The sequence below is a fragment of the Castor canadensis genome, chromosome 5 (assembly GCF_047511655.1).
Source record: "Castor canadensis chromosome 5, mCasCan1.hap1v2, whole genome shotgun sequence".
Taxonomy (NCBI): domain Eukaryota; kingdom Metazoa; phylum Chordata; class Mammalia; order Rodentia; family Castoridae; genus Castor; species Castor canadensis.
Genome location: NC_133390.1, coordinates 114,256,323 through 114,271,562, shown reverse-complemented (window position 1 = coordinate 114,271,562; position 15,240 = coordinate 114,256,323). Strand labels below are relative to the sequence as shown.

The window sequence follows — 15,240 nt, the reverse complement described above, 5'->3', positions numbered from 1 at the left end:
GTTCACTTGTCCTCCAGGTTATAAACTATAATATAAAGTAGTGAATCTCAACCAAGAATAAATTTTTGTCTTCCAGGGACACTTCTGGGTTTTTTTTTTTTTTGGTTGTATTGAGATTTGAATTCAGAGCCTCACATTTGTGATCAGTCTCAGTCTGAGGTCTTCCTACTTACGCCTTCCAAATACCTGGAGTTATAGGGATAGGCCACCACTTCTGTCCACCAAAGGGACATTTGGCACATCTAAAGATAATTTGAGTTGTCACAATTTGGGATGGGGGTGGCAGGGAAGTTTGCTACTGGCACCAGTTAGGTGTTGGCCAGAGATTCTGTTGTTAAATGTTCTACCATGTACAGACCAGTCCCTGCCCCACAAAGAATTATCCAGACAAAATATCAATAGTAAGAGTTAAGCGATTCTGATGTGGTGGATAAGAGAGGTGTGAGATATGATGTCTACTGCTGGGTTGTAGAACTATCTGAGGATGTGAGAGTAACCTGAAGGAGACAATTAGAAAGTAAGTTGTAAGCAGTGTCATCCGTAGAGAAGCGAGAACAGGATAGCAGAAGGTACCCACACTCTGGGTAGTCAGAACACTTTGTGGAAGACGCAGCTCTGGAAGAAAGCTGGGCAAGATCTATTTAATAAAGAATGATGAAACAACAGAATTGTATACTTATCAGTGTTAAGAAATTAAAGGTAGGGCTTATCTTCAAAAGTGAAATTGTTGGCTTCTGATGGAAAGTTTTGAGAATAATCTATTAATTATTTTTGCACTTGAAGGCAACTGACGCTCCACAATGGACATGCAGCTGTTACTACAAATACATTACTGACGCATTCGAAATTCTACCAAATTTTCCAAACAACATTACGACTTTCCTAACAGAAACACAGAATAAAGCAAAATATTGACTACAAGTAGAAGACTGAAGTTTTAACACTGAACATGCAATTGATTCACTTTTCACTTTATTGTTAATATCGCCATAGAGATGTAAAGATAAGATTCCAGGGAGTAAAAGGAAAGGCTGCTCTTGAGGGGCAGGTGATAAGACCATACTTTCTTTTTATGTAATAATTAGACTGTGATTCCCAAGAGATGTCACATTGCTTATAATATTAATAAACAAGTATGTAGTGGGAACACATGTATGAAAAATCCATTTTAAATAATAGATTCACATTGTGACATCATGCATTTACTGCCTAAGATATTTTTAAGACATGCTATTAATGAAAAAGAGCATTTGAAAGAATGTATTTGTACTGTAGACTCAATCTCATGCACTACAGAAAAAAAATGACCTGCCTGACATACACTTGTCCACCTAAGCAATGTCTCACCTTCTTGTTTCAGCTCCCACACTGTAAAATAAGTGTTGTTTTCATGGTGTGTTTAGTGCCATGTTGCTTTCGTGCTTTTGTTATTTGTTGGTGCATTGTTTGTGCAAATTAAAACCACACTAAGATTCCACCTCACCCCTGTTAGAATAGCCATCATCAGCAACACCACCAACAACAGGTGTTGGCGAGGATGCGGGGAAAAAGGAACCCTCTTACACTGTTGGTGGGAATGTAGACTAGTACAACCACTCTGGAAAAAAATTTGGAGGCTACTTAAAAAGCTGGACATCGATCTACCATTTGATCCAGCAATACCACTCTTGGGGATATACCCAAAAGACTGTTACTCCAGAGGCACCTGCACATCCATGTTTATTGCGGCACTATTCACAATAGCCAAGTTATGGAAACAGCCAAGATGCCCCACCACTGACGAATGGATTAAGAAAATGTGGTATCTATACACAATGGAATTTTATGCAGCCATGAAGAAGAACGAAATGTTATCATTCGCTGGTAAATGGATGGAATTGGAGAACATCATTCTGAGTGAGGTTAGCCTGGCTCAAAAGACCAAAAATCGTATGTTCTCCCTCATATGTGGACATTAGATCAAGGGCAGACACAACAAGGGGATTGGACTATGAGCACATGATAAACGCGAGAGCACACAAGGGAGGGGTGAGGATAGGTAAGACACCTAAAAAACTAGCTAGCATTTGTTGCCCTTAATGCAGAGAAACTAAAGCAGATACCTTAAAGCAACTGAGGCCAATAGGAAAAGGGGACCAGGAACTAGAGAAAAGGTTAGATCAAAAAGAATTAACCTAGAAGGTAACACCCATGCACAGGAAATCAATGTGAGTCAATGCCCTGTATAGCTATCTTTATCTCAACCAGCAAAACCCCTTGTTCCTTCCTATTATTGCTTATACTCTCTCTACAACAAAATTAGAGATAAGGGCAAAATAGTTTCTGCTGGGTATTGAGGGGGGGAGCGGGAGGGGGTGGAGTGGGTGGTAAGGGAGGGGGTGGGGGCAGGGGGGAGAAATAAACCAAGCCTTGTATGCACATATGAATAATAAAAGAAAAATGAAAAAAAAAAAAAAAAAAGATGGTCCCCATTGGTAGTGCTGAAATGCTATCTAGAATTTCTAAGCACAAGAAAGCTTCAGTCTGCCTTACTTAGAAAATATGTGTTAGATCAGCTATGTTGAGGCATGAATTGTTGGCCTGAGTTCAATGTCAATGAGCCAATATTATACAGTAGACAACATATCTTCAAACAGAAATTCACATGAAATAGTTGTCAATTTAACTGGTTGATGAAAATGTGACCAGAGAATCACAATAAACTTAACTCTGTTTCTCCTAGGAGTGATGCTTCAGTATTGGTTCACTTAGTGTTCCCCAAACTGGAAGTTTCTCCCTATCCTCTTCTATCGTTATCCAGCCAGCCAAACAACCAGTTCAAATGGACCAGATTCCTTGCCTTTAGACAATGCAGCCTCCCAACCAGTGGAGAGTGTTATTCTAAAATGTGTATCTGATGTCTCTCCTCACCTCATCTTAAAGTCCAAATTTCTCTTACAAAGCCAATCTTCCTTCTTTCTTTCTTTTTCTCTCTTTCTTTCTTCCTTCCTTCCTTCCTTCCTTCTTTCCTTTCCCTTCTTTTCCCTCCCTCTCCCCCCTCCCCCATCTCCCTTCCCCCTTCTCCCCTCCATCCCTCCCTCTCTCCTTCCTTCCTTCCTTATTTCTTTCTTTCTTTTCCTTTTTTTAGAAAAAGCATTTAGTTTCCTTTCCTAATCCCTGTAGCCTCTCTTACCACAACAAACTTCTTTCAATACCTTGGGTGGGATATGGTTTCTTTTGACCTTTGCACATGAATTTTCATTGCCAAAGATATAATCTGTAAGTCCCTCAACACACATTTTACTCTCCTACTTATAACTGCAGGTCTCAGCCTAAATGTAGCCCATTTTCCTATACTGGGCCAGGTGTTCCTGCTGTTTCCATAGCATCTGGGAGGACTCATCATTCTTTGTTGGTACTACTTATTGAATATACGCTTTACAAGAGCAAGAACTCCACGAGTCCATTTCTAATGCACGTTTTAGGTATTCAGAATATAAGTGATCACCTGGAAATAATAGAAAAATTATAATACAAATGCATTAAAACTTTTTTCTTTTATTATTATCATAAATTAATTGTATAAAGGGGTTTCATTGTGATATTTAATACATGAGTATAATGGACTTTGATCAAATTCAGTCCATGTGTATTAATCTTTCTTATCTCTCCTTCCTCTACTTTTTAACAGTTTTTAGTGGGTTTCATTATATATTTTCATATATATAATGTACTTATTTAATGACATGGGAAAGTGGTCAGATAAAATAAGTGCTGTAACATTAGCAGTGTGATTTCAATTTTGCCCAGTAAAACAAATGCACATTTTTACACTGAAAAAATTTTAAAATGTACTAAAATACATTTTGTTGGCAACTAATTATGTGATTATTTTCAGATATACAAAGTAAATATAAATTTTATAATCAAAAATAAATTATTCTAATAGGGAAATTGGTGTTCTTTTTAATATTTTTACAAAAGACAGGAGTAGTCTTAGTCTTTTTTTTTTTTGGCAGTAGTGAAGTTTGAAGTTAGGGCTTCCACTAAGCAAGAGCTCTGTAGCCCTTCTTACTCATTTTTGATGGAAGTTTTTGTTATTGTATTACTGTGTATGACCCATAAGACAGTTTTCAAACCAGGTCTAGAAATCTCAGGTTAAACTAGCTTTTCCTAGCTTGGAGAAACTAATGAACACTTAATGTAATAATTCCACTCTATCTTACCAGCATCTTTTTTTTCAAGAACTGTTTTTCTCCCAAGTAATTACTTTTTGTTATAGCGTGTGACGGTAAAGTTTATTAAGAAAGGAATACACTTCCAATAGACTGAAAGTGTGCTATCTCTAAAGAGAGAGAACGAGAATGACCCCTAAGTAATTACTTCTGAAAACATTGAATCTTTCTTATCAATTAGGATTTTGAGGAATTTGGAATTTTTCTTGAATACCTAAATTTAAAGAATTTAAAATTTCTTATACACTGGTACAAATAAAGCAATACTACTAAAGAGCCACAGATCACAGTTAAGTATGAATTCATACATATTTTTTCACAGTGGAAAAAATACACAAATACTGGTATTTTTTGCATCTCCCAGCTTAACAATTTTGGTTAGTTTATTATTCTTTCAATCATGTCATCTTTTTTTACATCTTAAGTACATGTTAAAATTATTCTGAAATGAAAATATAAACATTCTTCATTAAGATTAATTTTAACTCGTTTACTCAAGAAACATTTGTAGAGCTTCCTCATATGCTTTAGCTGAATGTAAGCTCTGAGAATACAAAATGAGTAAGTATAGCCTCGGCCTTTCAGGTGCTCATAGTCCACTGAGAGAGAAATACAAAAAGAGAAATGATAACACCATAAAATAAGTCCTGTTCTGTAGGGAGAATAAGTAGCCTAAGGCTCAAAAGAGATTGAACAGGGTGTCATGGAGCCTGTACCTTTTACATCTTCTTTGGAGGAAGCCACCTTCATTTCTTACCTGGATTAGCATGATAACCTTCATCTGGTCACTCTGCTCTATCCTGCCTCTTAACAGTCTATTTTCAACATGGCAGCCAGAAAGATGCTTTCAAAACTATGCCAGAACATGTTTCTCCTTTGCCCCAAATCACCCGGTGGCTCCTCATTTTACTAAGAATTAAAAAAAAAAAAAAAAAAAAAGATGAGTCCTTACCACCCTCCTCCACCCTCCACCTCAAATTGACTCTTCATCATCACCTCTTCCTACACTCAGGTTTGCTCAGTCTGCTGAAGCCACATTAACCACTTTGCTGTTTTTCAACTCTGTTGTCATATTTCTGCTTTAGAGAACTCGCCATTCTCTCTGTTGGAAAGTATGTTGACTGCACATGACTCCTTCCTTACTTCCTTTAACTCTTGATCATGCTATTTTTTCCAAGAGGCCAACCCTCATGACTTCATCACCTAAAGTTGCAGCTTACACACCCAAACACTCCCAATTTCTGTATTTGTCCTTATTTTTCTTATTTCCATTGCACTTAGCATTATGCAATATTTTTATTTACCTCTCCCTCCCTCTGAATAAGGTCAGAGATTATTATTGTATTCAAATACAATACTACAAAGGCCTGGCCTACTCAGCTAATTGTTCTGTATTAAAGAGCAACTCTAAGTCTTATGTATATAAATGTATATATATATATATACAAATATAAAATGCACTATTGCAAGAATGCTTTCTTCAGCTTTATAAACCTCTGACATCCTAGCGTCTTTAGTTCCTGATGGAAGGCACTAACAAGAGCTTTAGCCTCCCTAATGGCTACAGCATGTTCTGCTGGAAAGGCACATTAAAGACACATTAGTTATTGGTGATGACTGAAACACCCATTATTTTGCAGCAACATTTCAGTGACCTTAAGAAGGGAAATGAAACAATGGGCTAGTTAACAAGCCCTGTGGCATTGAAGACTTCAGCAAATCCTGGAGACTTGATAAATGAACAAGTCTTCAGTAGTCAGAAATGTGGTTCCTTCTCCAATGAAGTCCATGTGCTCCTTTTATGGAATACAAAGAGGTGGGAATTATAAGTGACTTGAATTGTGTGTTCTGTGGTATGGGGTTTTACTTTGAATTCTTCACACTTTAGGCAATTACCCATTACATGTGATGACATGTATTTGTCAAGCAGGTGGCAGGAGTGTGCACCTGGCCATGGACCTCTGATTCTGGGATCATTGCCATGGAATCAGTATTCATTCTTAAGAGGGCCCTACCTTTCTCTCAGTGCACTTGAATTAGTTAACATAGTAAATGAAGAAGACATGGTGGCAATAAATATCTATCTATAATTTTAAAAGACCCAGGTCTCCTCCCACTCCTCCCTGGAGAAATTGCCTAACTGCTAATGTGTTCTGCAGTGAACCTTTCCAATCTACCTGCTGCCTAATTAGCTTTATTAAAAAATACACATCATCAGTGTTTTGAATGGTGGATTTGTTATGCGGAAAGTAATGCAAACACAAGATTACTGAATGAAAACAAATAAGCAAAGGCTAACTACCATCAGGTCTGTTAGGAATAACTAAGGATCCTATTAATATGTTGGGCTTTCTTTTGAAATTGCCAAGTAGGTGGGAGATCTGAATTAGTATCTTTTATGAGCTCTTGATTTGCAATGAAAAGGGTGTGAGCTTCACTCCACCCCCTATTATTTTATGTTCATTTTAATTTTCAGTTCTCAAAGGTATTTCCAAGTGCAATGCCATTTTCCCATCCTCCTTCAAAGTTTCATCAATTAGTGTCTGACATGTATGAAATGATAAGCATTAACTAGCACAATAAGGAAAGAAGAAAGCAGTTTGCCTTTCACAGCCATATACATGAAAAATTAATCAGTGCTTATAAATCCTTTCCAATCTCCTTTGTCCCCTAACAAATGAGTTTGTGTTCTGAAATTTGAGATTTGAAGAATAATTATAGCATAAACCGCACATGGTGAATACAGGCTTGACTGAATTGACTCTATTTAGCATTTGGCCACCTGTTCGATCATAACTAATTAAATGAACTCAGTCTAGGTTGGATACGAGCCAATGTATGCAACATTACTATGAAATCCTTAAGGTGCTGCAAGTTGGAGAGACACTATAAAGTAGCAAGATCCTCTCGGTAGAGACTGGGGATCAAATCCTGATTTTGTCAGGGTTTGTCTTTCTGTGAGGCCTTTTGGTAAATAATACTTATCTTTCCTCAGTTTCTTTATCATGGCATGAACACAACAACACTACATTAGGAATGGATCATAAAGATTATGGAGCGTCTTTGCATGGACTGCATAAAATTAGACCTTCATCTTATTCTCTTCTACATCTGCTAAGGACCCCAAAGGCTTGACATTGATCTTTTGATGTGAGATCAAGGACAGAAAATAGTTTCTGGTGTAATTGTCACATGGAGAATGTAAACCTCTCTGTCTGGTAAGTGCTGCATAATATGCAGTTTTCTGTGGTTGCTTCTTTGAAAACTCTGTTTTGTGTCTACAGAACATGTCTTGCATAAACTGAGTTAAGTTGAAGGAAGATTTCAAGGAATAATTGGAATATTTCTGAGTTGAAGATATTCAAAGTTCTGACTAAATTATAAGAATAAAACAATTTTCTTGCCTTAGATAGTAGTGCAATGGGAAATGGGTTGAATTATTTTGAAAATGTCACATAAAAATATGGAGAGAAAATACTGTCATGCATGTGAATTCTAGTTTACTTAAGTAAACATGTTTAAATAAACATGGTATATGTGTTCTACTTATTAAATGTTAGCCTTCCCTCACCTTATAAGAAATACATGCTCTCAACCAGGATTAAGCACAAAATCCCAAAATCAAAGCCACTATTTCATTATGTCACATTTTCCCCATTATTCTTGTATGGCCAAATGTCCTTCATGTGACTCCAAAAGCAAAGTAAAGAAAACAGAACAAAAAATAATCTCCTAATCTCCTATGGTAAATAACCAGGAAACTACTACCAATGCTATCACCATCAATCGCAACAAAAAGCCAAACCACAAGTAAGAGGTATTTAGAAATAATTGAGATTATACTTTTACCATGTTTCAATAATAGAAAAATTCTTCTGCTCATATGTGTTTTAGAAATGGTAAGGAGAAGAATAGAATGATAAAGATTCTAAATGTCAAAATTTGAAGTTTCTTTTCTTTTGGTGGTAGTGGGGATTGAACTTAAGGAAAGATTTAAGTTTCTATCACACTTCTGCTATGGCTTTAATATACTACTGAAATTTTGGAGACCCCAACAAAATTAACAAAAATTGCCTTTATTGAGAACCATTATTTTTTTCTTTTTAAGAACATGAAATAAATCAACTACCATGTTCTGAAGAATGTCATTTTTATTTTTATAACAAACTATAAAAAGTTGCACTTATCTTCATTTGACCAATAAGAAAGTATAGCTTCAGAGAGTTTAAGATACATGCTTAAGGATTAATGGTGACAAGTGGGAGGACCAGGGTTTGAACCATAATTTCAAAACTGGTGCTTCTTTTATTCTACCATGAATTTCTCCAAATAACTACCTTGCCTGCCATCTAGGACTATTGTAAATACCCAATAAAATGTGCTTGAATGCATTCTACAAAACTATAGAAGTCTATATACATGTTAATTGTATCTGTGATATCTCTCCTTTGGGGCAATTTCATGAGAAGCTAAGTCCAGCATACACAATGTGCTATAGCAAGAACCTGCTATCAAGATCAAATATGTTTAAAAAGTCATTCTGAGATATTATTTTAGAGTTAATATCATAGTTGAACGAGAACCATGGTTTTGTCTTTGCATTTTCCTCATTTAAACCATAATTATAGATGATCCTTCTTTATGAGTCAAATCCCAGAGACTCTTCCCTGAAAATCCTCATAACTATCTTCATTCTCAGTAAACCACTCATCATTTCCCTCAACTTCAACATTTTAATAATATTTAAATCAGTGGGCTTTGTTATTTTTGTTTTTGCTTACTGACCTTTCTTGACTATACCTATACCCATTACATACAGTGACTATTTCATAAATATTTGTCAGAAAAGCATTGATTAGTTAGAAGACCTCAGTTCCACTTTGAGATTGACCACTATTTGTATGACATAGCAAGCTGCCTGAACTCTTCTGGACTTCAGTGTTTTCTTCTTTTAAAATAATAGCAAAACTAGAGTCTACAAAGACGAATTTTTCATGTATATGATTATCTTAAAATAAGGAAATGAGAGAATAAGACTGAAAGAACACCCAAACACCTTCAACTTTAAAGTTAATGTGTTTAGTCTTTGATGTGTAGGGTCTATAAGACTGGTCTACATGTAGTCACACAGAAGTATGCACAAACATGTATAAAATCACATTACAATTTGAAATCCTTATATATTATTTGTTTTCTCTTATAGATCATTCATATTATTTATGGTCTAGTTATTCTGACTGTGAATTTATACCTTTAAATTTGGTAGACCATGAAAGTTTTTAAAGTTTTAAAAAAGTATTTTTCCTTGTAATTTCAGTCAAGAGCTTGAATGGAATTATTATTGGTGCTCAACAGTGTCAGCCTTGAAGAAATCTGCCCTTTGGATGTCTTTGTCATTTTCATTTCACATTTATCACAACTTGGAATCTATTCAGGTACTTACCATCTGCTCTTCACTCTTTCTTTTAATCAGAATTATTATGTGCATCTCACCTTTTTAAAATAAAAAATACCAAGGTACTCTTTTGTAAGGATAACAATATGTTTAAAACTATCAAATAAAGTGAGGAACATGGTATTTGTCAAAATAGTGAGCCTATTGAAATAATTGCTAAAATGTATTTCAATACTGAATGAAAGAATCATGCCCTAGAAGAATAAAAAGACTAGAATGGAAACTCAACAAATATTATTTAATTAAATATTTATTTTTCAAGTTTCTACTACTAAATTATTTTAGAATTTAGAGTGTTATCAGACAGACTTTAAAGTGAGCTCCTTTTAACTTTTTCTCCTTTAGTTTCTAAAATTATTTCTCTAAAATAAGTCCTTATAGGGGTTAGGTCAATAGCAAACTGTATTTCTATTTCCAGTAATTTCTTAATCTAAAATTATCATCAAAGTTTCTATATCTCCTAGAAATATATTTTGGTTTACATATGCAAAATTAGGGTGATAATAATTATCATTTCATTATACATTACATTACTGGCCCATAGATAGTCCTTATTTATTTATTTATTTATTTATTCAGTATCGAGTAAGCACCCAAGAATCCATCAACTAATACAAAAAGTAGAGTACTGTTCATTTATAACCACCTATAAAGTCTTTGTCTAGCCTATCCTAAATGATTTCAAACCTACTTATATCATGGATTTCCCGTTACCACCTCTACCCCCTGCTCTTTCCTACACTGATTTTCATCCTCAACATAACCCTCAGCCTCACCAATTATACTCAGTCCACAACCTCTCTTACTAAAATGATTTTCTAAGCTTCCTTCAAATCAACAGAAATTAATTCTAGTTAATCAGTGCTAACCACAGCTAAATTGACTTACTAGAATTTAATGAAATTAAAAAGAATCAACTCCAATTAAGCTGATTCTAGTTTATCAGAAAGGAATATATTTTCCTGATTATGAGAGAGCTTAAGCAATAGAAAGAGAGGCTAGGAACTGAGGTTCACAAGAACTAGAACTAGAGCAACTACAGCAGAAGCACAAACACAGGTTGGGTTATTCTGCGGGCTGGCAGAGGAGGTCATGGTTCCATTCTAATGCTGTTAAGAGTACTTGTGGTACATGGAAGACAAATTTTGGAAGCTTTTCATAAAGAAAGGAATGACTACTGATTCAGAAGGTAGCACAAATCCATACTTCTGTCTTTAGTCCAAACTCTTGTACTTATCATCTTAACACAAGTTTGTAATCCTCAGTTGAATTTAATGTCGCAATTATTAATCTATAGTCTGGATCCTTTATTACACTCCTATTACTGTTTAACTATATGTGTTAACCAGCATTTGTTTGCAACCTAAAAAGTGATAATTTCACATGGCTTAACTAAATGTAGCTGCATATGGAGCAGAAGCTACTCACCACACAGTTACGCTTTCCCCTTTCTAGTTACTTTAGGAAGAACTGCTTATATTTTGTTGTCCTTTCAATTTAGGACTTCCATGGTGATTTTTTCCACCTTGTTGTAAACGTCCTTAAATAGTTTTCTAAGGGATAATAGGATAGCAGGGGCTATCGCATCACACAGATTTAGTTCTAAAAGCCCATAATATGTATTAAGTGTGTGAGTGTGGGGAACTTACTTAGATTTTTCTCAGACTGGTTCTGTTCACAGAACTACCCTCTTGCATCTGTGTGAGTGCACCTGTAGTAATGCATTTTCTAGTTGTGTGTTTATAATGGACTGGCTCCAAAACTTGCCAGTAGTGATTGGGAGTTATGTATGTGCTCTGTCCAAGTAACGGCCATTGGCGATTAGAATCATAAACTCCATTAATTTACTAATCCTATATGCATTCCTTATTTTTCCTTCACATATGGAATCTTTTCTTGATTTATTATCTAAATTTTTCAAATCTTAAAAAATTTTTGCCTGTAATATAGGAATGACATAGTTGTGTGTGACAGAGTAGTTGTAAGTCCACAATAAAGTAATGAATGTAGAGTGATATTTTATGTACCAGAAATCACCTAAAATAACTAAGTTACTCTTATTATTTTAATCACATCTACAATATGCAGGTCAAAGTCAGTAAAAAGCAGTGGTTAAGAGTGTGAAATCTAGAGCTCTATCCTACTGAATTTGAGCCCTGACTCCACTGTTCTGGGTAAATGACTTGAATTTAAAGTGGCTCTTAGCATCTCCAAGAACGGGCAGACCTGTGAGCATGCCCTTCTGGCTTACACTCTGGGTATGAAACAACTGATTGTTGGTGTTAACAAAATGGATTCCATAGAACTACCCTACAGCCAGAAGAGATACGAGGAAATTGTTAAGGAAGTCAGCACCTACATTAAGAAAACTGGCTACAACCCTGACACAGTAGCATTTGTGCCAACTTCTGGTTGGAATGGTGACAACATGCTGGAGCCAAGTGCTAATATGCCTTGATTCAAGGGATGGCAGTTCACCCATAAAGGTGGCAGTTCCAGTGGAACCACACTACTTGAAGCTCTGGATTGTATCCTACCACCAACTCACCCAACTGACAAGCCTCTGTGTGTTCCTCTTCCTAGGATGTCTACAAAATTGGTGGTATTGGTACTGTGTCTGTGTGCCGAGTGGAGAATGGTGTTCTCAAACCTGGCCTGGTAGTCAGGTTTGTTCCAGTCAATGTCACAACTGAAGTAAAGTCTGTTGAAATTCACTGTGAAACTTTGAGTGAAGCTCTTCCTGGAGACAACATGGGCTTCAATGTCAAGAACACGACTATCAGAGATGTTTGTCATGGCAATGCTACTGGTGACAGCAAGAATGATCTGACAGTGGCAGCAGCTGGCTTCACTGCTCAGGTGATTACTCTGAACCACCCAGGACAGACCAGTGCTGGCAATGCCCCTTCACTTGGTTGCCTTACAGCTCACATTGCTTGCAAGTTTGCTGAGCTGAAAGAAAAGATTGATCAACGTTCTGGTAAGAAGCTGGAAGATGGCCCTAAATTCTTGAAATCAGCTTAGCCCATGTGTGTTGAAAGCTTCTCTGACTATCCTCTCTGGGTCATTTTGCTGCTAGTGATATGAGACAGACAGTTGCTGTGGGTGTCATCAAAGCCACGGACAAGAAGGCTGCTGGAGCTGGCAAGGTCACCAAGGCTGCCCAGAAAGCTCAGAAGGCTAAATGAATATTATCTCTAACACCTGCCACCTCAGTCTTAATCAGTGGTGGAAGAATAGTCTCAGAACTGCTTGTCTCAATTGGCCATTTAAGTTTAATAGTAAAAGACTGGTTAATGATAACAATGCATCGTAAAACCTTCAGAAGGAAAGGAAAATGTTTTGTGGACTGTTTTTTTGTGTGTGTGGCTGTTTTAAGTTATTAGTTTTTAAAAATCAGTACTTTTTAATGGCAACAACTTGACAAAAATCTGTCACAGAATTTTGAGACTCATTAAAACAAAGTTTAGTGAGAAAAAAATTTAAAAAAAAAATAAAGTGGTTCATTTTCCTCAGCTTTAAGTTGAGGATAATTAAAGTACCTTTCTTGTGTGGTTGTTTTTAAGAATTAAATGAGTTCAAATATGAAAAGTACTTTAGAACAATGCTTGACACAGAAGAGATGATATATAATTATTTCTATTACTGTTATCTTACTCATTAAAGCTGATATACTGAGTTCTACTTTTTACACATATTTCAAGATTTGTGATTACAGCTTACATCACACTGTCATGCCTTACTTATTCATTCTTCTGGAATTATAACGCTGACTGAATAATTAATCTCTTTATGTTTTATTTTTGCTTTTGGACTGCCTAGTCCTGTGGGAATATGTCCTGTTGTCTATGTTTTGTTATTTCCCAAAGGAAATAATAATTCTCTCTCACATGAATTGAAACCTCTCTTCTATTCCTTTTCACTTACGTATTTGTTTCTCTCACTCATTTTGCAGTTTCGATTCTGGCAGAAGAGTGTTGAGAGCTTCCAGATTACATTGAAAGACTTTTGGTATCATTCCCAGTTCAGTTTCAGATCTGAAGATTTCCTTGCATGGGGAGTGACTATGGCTGTTGAACCAACATGAAAAGATACTTAAAATTTGGATATTTTAGCACAAACTTGGCAACTGATTTAATAGATGAGAATATAAAAACATATCTAAAAAATTCACACCTCAAACTTTCACTTTGTAGAAGTATCAATTCTTGGCACAGTTTTACATACACACACAAAAAAGAAAGGGTAACAAAAGATATAGAACTAAATTTTTAATTATTTCAAAATAATTTCCTAGTAATACGGCATGAAGATTTTGACCTTATGAGGCATATTTGTGAAGGTAGGGAGGCAGAATATATTTTAACATTTTAGCTTATTTAACAAGTCTTAAATATTTACACGTATGAAAAGTTGATTTGTAGTTTTTTATTGTGCTACAAATGGTTTAATTCTTAATGACAGGTAACCAGGGAGTACTTAACACTTATATCATTTGTAGAAAACTGATTTCACAGAAAAATGCCAAGCTACATCAGCATGTTACTATTCATAAGAATTAGTAAATAGTTCTACTTACAACATGAATTCATCTATCCAGCGAATAGTTGTTGAGTTCCAGTTACACCCAGGCACCTTTACAGGTACTGAAGGTATAGCATTGAACACAAAAGACAAAATGTTCTGATTTGGAGAAATTTTGTTCAGTGGGGGAGGGAGATAATAAACACTAGACAGGTAAATATATTATGGGATTGCTTAATTATAAGTGCAATCAGGAAAAATAAAGCAGGAAAGGGAAAATAGTGTTCTGGGAGGGGTAGTGCTGATTTCTTGGTAATCATGTAAGACCTATATGGGAAGATGGCATTTAAGATATGCCTAAAGGAAATGAGGGGGAAACTGTGCAGATGTATGGTGAAGAGAATTCTGGCTCTGAGACAGAGCAGGACTGGCATATTTGGGGCCAAAGACGCTGGGGGGAGTGGGCAAGGAGAGAGAGACAGGACAGGCGATCCAAAGGATAGTGAAGAGGAAAGCCCTTTGTAGACCATTACCGACTCCAATCTTTATTTTTAATGAGGGAGAAAGCTACTGGTGTTTTGAGCAGAAGAATGTTAGAGCCTGAATCAGGTTTAAACAAAACCTCTGGCCAATACTGGACACGTCAGAGAGTGGGAAAGTTCTAGGTTGAACCATCAAAAAGGTGGAATTGAGCAAGGATGTAATCAGTGTGAGTCAGTGTTGTCATTTTTGACCATCTTAAGGACCAACATTTAGGTGTTAGTTGCTATGGCTTCTCAAATTAGTTCATGTTAAATATTATCCTTACAAAGAATAATATTTTTGCTGAAAGAGAAAAGGTGTTGGGTATAAAGACTTTCTGGAATAAAGATTTTCTGATGCTGTAAAGAACAGTAATAGTATATCAAGTCAAATAAATAATCATGCTTAAAAATTTTTTCTGATTGTAAAATGAACTGCAAAAAAACCCCAAACTGTATATACATTCACTTTTAGAGAATATGTAGGTTCTGTCAGAAAAGAATAAAATATTTATGAAATTATCAT

General features: G+C 35.8%; 1 pseudogene; it reads left to right on the top strand.

Moving 5' to 3' along the window:
- Positions 1-13,132, top strand: part of LOC109679511 (elongation factor 1-alpha 1 pseudogene) — a 71,969-nt pseudogene extending 58,837 nt beyond the window's left edge.
- Positions 13,133-15,240: the final 2,108 nt, after the last annotated feature.